Raw genomic sequence first — 5,322 nt, forward strand, 5'->3', positions numbered from 1 at the left:
GAGGACCTCCAGGAGGAGCTGTTCCATCACCTTTCCAGGGCTGGAGGGGAGGCTGACAGGCCTGTAGTTTCCTGGCTCCTCCTTCTTGCCCTTTTTGAAGACTGGCGTGACACTGGCTTTCTTCCAGTCCTCAGGCACCTCTCCTGATCTCCAGGACCTTTCCAAGAGGATGGAGAGTGGCCTAGCGATAACATCCGCCAGCTCCCTCAGCACTCGTGGGTGCATCCTGTCGGGGCCCATGGATTTATGGATGTCAAGTCTGGACAAAAGATCTCTAACCTGATCCTCCTCCACCAAGGGAGAGTCTTCCTTTCTCCAGCCTTCCTCTCTTGTCCCCAGGGTCTGGAATTCCTGAGGACTGGCCTTAGCAGTGAAGACTGAAACAAAGGCAGCATTCAATAACTCTGCCTTCTCTGTATCCTTCGTCACCAGGGCACCTGCCCCATTCAGCAGCGGGCCCACGTTTTCCCTAGTCTTCCTTTTGCTATGGATGTATTTGAAGAACCCCTTCTTGTTGTCCTTGACATCCCTTGCCAGATTTAATTCCAAATGGGCCTTAGCCTTCCTTGTCGCATCCCTGCACACTCTGACAACGTCCCTGTATTCCTCCCAAGTGGCCTGTCCCCTTTTCCACATTCTGTACACTTCCTTCTTCTGTTGGAGTTTGGCCAGGAGTTCCTTGCTCATCCATGCAGGTCTCCTGCCCGCTTTGCTCGACTTCTTCCTCAGAGGGATGCACTGATCTTGAGCCTGGAGGAGGTGATGCTTGAATATTAACCAGCTTTCTTGGACCCCTCTTCCTTCTAGGGCCCTACCCCATGAGATTCCCCTAAGTAGGTCCCTGAAGAGGCCAAAGTTAGCTCTCCTCAAGTCCAGCGTTGCAATCCTACTCATTGCCCTGCTCCCTCCTCGCAGGATCCTGAACTCCACCATCTCATGGTCACTGCAGTCAAGGCTGCCCCCAACCTTCACATCTCCAACTAGACCTTCTTTGTTTGTTAGTACAAGGTCTAGCATTGAAAAAAAAAAAACAAAAAGTTTCCCGCATTTGGAGAAATCGCAGGGGTCAGCACACCCGGAGTGCAAGGGATGAGCCTCGCCCTGGGAAAACCACCTGCCTGATCATGGTGTCTCCCCTGCCAGGTAAGTAACTACCATGCGCATTCAGCAGCTAGCAAGTCATGATGCACTATACCCAGTGTGGTATTTTTCAGCGTACATGGAGAAAATCTCATAATCCCATCCTCCAGTCTTTCACCGTACAAGTCAGGGAGGAGTTCCCATTAGGTTCAGTGGCGTGAGACTGCAATTAAGGAGCGATTAAGAGTCATGTAATGCAGCCCACTAGAGGGACGAGCTGTGTTTTGCCTAACGTGATAGGCAGCCAAACTCTTTTGAAGTGCTTAGATGTAACATGTTAGAAAGAGCATCCAGCACTGGGGATTACTGTTCTGACCTCACACGATCATAAATCTGGGCCTCACTCAGCCCTGCCGATGGATGGACCTGTTTATCCTCTGGAGGGATTTTACATGGCACCAGCAGGCTGCCCACAATGCTAAATCAGGCCTCTAATGATTGCATGTGAGAACTCAGAATGACAAAGCATTTCATTAATCGTCCATTCCTAATCAGTCTCTTAATAGATCTATAAATGAATAAATACCCTAAGGAAATTGCTACTTTAAAAAAGGAAGAAATTGGTACCACTTTGAATATTGGCAGAGACCAGAGTTGCCTTTTAACTCTGGAGTCATTCAACTTTTGTTGGAGTGTTACATAAAAGCTTTTAATTTACCGAGTACCTTTTTGTGAGTCGAGGGGATCATTTGTGACTAATGAAGAGCAGAGAACATTTTAATAATAGTGACAACTGCCTTTGATATTAATATTGTCTCCAAAAAGTCTCTTTTGAAGTCTCTGAGATTAGGAAAACCCTTTATATTTTATCCAACCGTGTTAATAAAATTGCCTTGCCTACATAATGCTCTCTCCAAAGCAAAAGTAATTTTCCCCGATTTAGTTTCCTGTGCTATTCTTTGGATATTTTTATATACATTTTTTCTCAGTTGTCATTTTTCTGTGCATCAACATTTCTAATTTTTTTATTAAATAGTTTTCAGAAATCATATTTAAATGAAAACCCAAGTGTAATGCTTTATTTCTTACAAAAGAATTTTTTTGCAATGCAAAACTGCAATTTCTTCTCCTCTTTAGGCTCCTTCAATGTTTCTTAGATCTTCTCGAGCCTATTAAAGGATCGGAAAAACAGGTCATCCAATAGCAATAGCGTTAGGTGAATATCCTTTCGCACCTTTACCTAGGCTAGAAGATTTAGCTGATAGTGAGAGATATGTAAATTTAAAATGTTCCTGAAAATGGCATTAGCAATTTCAACAAGACACCCCCCCTTGAAATGCTCTGCTGCTCCAATAGGGTTTGCCCTGGAAATCCTGGAAAGGACAAAAGCCCAGGTCAATAACAGGGCCTTTATCCTTCTAAGGAGATAGGGGTCAGTGGGCTAAGGGACATGGTGTTTGCACACCCAGTGGTAGCATTCATGATTCCTGACCACTTCTCATTTTTGAACACTGCATTTATTGTTTCCAAGAATATGAATTACTATCCTAGCGTCATAGTTATGTTTTTGTTAAGCGTAAATAACTCCATTCTATGTTCATCCTAATTTTTTTCTTTAAAATCTTCCTCCATGTCCAACCAGAGTTTGTTTCCTCGTCTTTTTCATGACAAACTGTTGTGCGATATCCTGTGTCTTTCACTACTTGCCATGTTCTTCCCAAGAAATAACTGCATTTGAATGATGTGTATGACATAGGTAGGTGCTTCTCCCTGTAGGAGTACTGAAATGAAGCATTCTTCAGGGAAGTATCCCCTTTTTAGAAATTATGACCCCCCCAAAAAAAAAAGCAAAACTAAAGTAATAATCTTTGTGTTCTTGGTCTGCTATTTTATAAGCAATGCCATATAAATATTACTTATATGTGACAGACACTGATATCATGTCGTCTGTTTTGGTTGACCTGGAGATGGCCACAGCTGCGAGTAGGTTACTTCTATTCTGTTTGTGAGTTCTGAATTCCTACAAACTTCATTACATCTCACAAACTTGTTGTTATGCTATACTGTTACATAATGAAATTATTTCTCTCCTGAGAAATATTTAGTTCCACTGAAGTGGATCAGCTACTAAGGTAGGACAAATGACTGAAATGAGAAAAGTGTTTCTAAAAACTGGCGAAGTTGCTCTTAGGTCTAAATTCTGTCCTCGCTTAGACTTTCATTTCATGAAGCAGTACCCAATTTGCCACAGTTTTCAGAGAAGGTTACAAGTTAAAGCAATACACTTGCCTAAGAATCTTGTTGAATCAGGACTGCATATGATGTATTGCAGGTCATGAATCATTTGAAGCATAAACCAGAAAAATTTCTTGTTCTTCAGTTTCTTTCCTACTGCCCATGATGTATTCCCTCCAGCTCTTCCTTAATTAGAGAAGTTAAGACCAGTAATTCATCTCCAGTTGTTTCCTACTGCCAGCTGCAGTAGGGGCATTAGCACAGAGAGCTGCAGACATTTTGCCATATGCTGTAACTCTGTTGAGCGGGTTCCCTTAAGTCGCAGAGATCAATGTTATTGCTCTCGGTACCTTTTTCAAAGACTAGACAACACAGTAGCAGTCTAATCAGGATACAAACACTGAACAAAACAAATCTCCGATCTTGCACAGATCTCTGAAGATGTCCTGTGTCCTTGGTACATTACATACGATCCAGCTGTGTCCCTCAGTGAGGGACAGAAGAGCATGAACCATCTCATTTTCTTCTTGGGGTGCCTTCCATGGCACACATTTCAGGTAGTTCTGATTAAATCTAAGTCTAGTTTCCTGTTCTTAGTTTTTTTTAATTATAGGAGAGACTGAAAGTTTTCTGTCATCACCTTTAACCAGGAACTCCAGCAATGTTTTAAGTGCGTGTAATTTTAACACAGAGAGAAGTTTGGTAGTGGGTAGGTCTGCAGCTAATATTTGTGGACAAGTGCCTAACAAAGGGATTATAGATCTAGACTGCTGACTCAGCTTTCTCTACCTATATAGTAGTGCTGTTGCTAGAGTAAAGATAACCGAGAAGGTTATGAGGGGCCACCGAGGCCCCTGTGATCTGCAGAAGCTAGTGTGCCCGGAGAGACTCATTCAGTTCTGCAGCACCTCAAAGCGGGAGGAAGAAAGGACCTTGGTGAGGAGTCGTTCAGATGAAGAAACCTTTTATGAGAGTTTCTATAACGCTTCATCTTGAATGACTATGTGGTAACCAGAGCTGGGTGACTGTATAATAAGGCTCACCGCCTCTCTGATAGAAACTTTCATAAAGGAAAAAGTTACTGATGAAAGTGAATGGGATTTTTGTGAGTGTGTTTCTTGTGCAGCTTGAGGTTTCATCTGGATTTCAGTGCCTGTAAAATGAGGGACAACAGGGGAGCAGGCCACAAACCTGAACTCCCTGTGCTATCTTCGTGAAAGTGAAGGAAGAGCATCAAAGGGAATGAGAGTGACAGACTCTCTAACTGAAAGGCATTGTATATTCTTGCTTTAGGTCACAGCCGTGGTTTGCATCACAGAGCAAAGTCTGTCTAATTTAACATTTATGAACTCCTTGTTTCCAGGGTACAGTCTTAAACAGACTTGGAAACTTAGGGTAACATTGCAGGGTAACAAAGTCATGCTTTTTATTTGGTTTTTACTTTCGTCAAATTAAAAATTTCTGTTTATGCCTGGATGTTGAATGTCTCTTTTATTAGAGATCTTTTTTTCCCTTTTCCTTAACCTCTCTTCTACTCCACTCAGGCTGAAAAAGTGAAAGCCCTACCATGCCACCAAGTTCATACCAACATTTTTACATGTATATTTCCTTTGTTCATAAATACATTAAAACTTTGCAATGTGCACACGAACACAGTGAAACTATTAGTGGTATATTTATAAATTGTTCGCACCAAATGCAAAGGAGAATCTTGCCTAACTGCTCTTTCTAAATTCATGCTAAATTCATTTTTGCATGTGGCTCAATAAATAAACAGATGAAAAGAGAAATATATATAAAATATATATTTTAATAGATTGAGAACAATATTGTACAGAACTATAATTACTGTATTTGTAGTTCTGAGAAAATCCCTAAGCTAGGCTTTTTCCAAGGTTTTAATTTTGCTGATGTTGAAAAGGTGCTTTTAAAATAGTTCCTAAACTATTTCATCTTCTTGCTAATTAGATTCCTCAAGTGTTCAGCATGAAATTTGTTACATATATT

General features: G+C 41.5%; 1 pseudogene; it reads right to left on the reverse strand.

Moving 5' to 3' along the window:
• Positions 1 to 996: 996 nt before the first annotated feature.
• On the reverse strand, positions 997 to 1,151 carry LOC138065870 (U1 spliceosomal RNA; annotated as a pseudogene).
• Positions 1,152 to 5,322: the final 4,171 nt, after the last annotated feature.

This window comes from Struthio camelus, chromosome 1 (genome assembly GCF_040807025.1).
Source record: "Struthio camelus isolate bStrCam1 chromosome 1, bStrCam1.hap1, whole genome shotgun sequence".
In the NCBI taxonomy this organism is placed as follows: domain Eukaryota; kingdom Metazoa; phylum Chordata; class Aves; order Struthioniformes; family Struthionidae; genus Struthio; species Struthio camelus.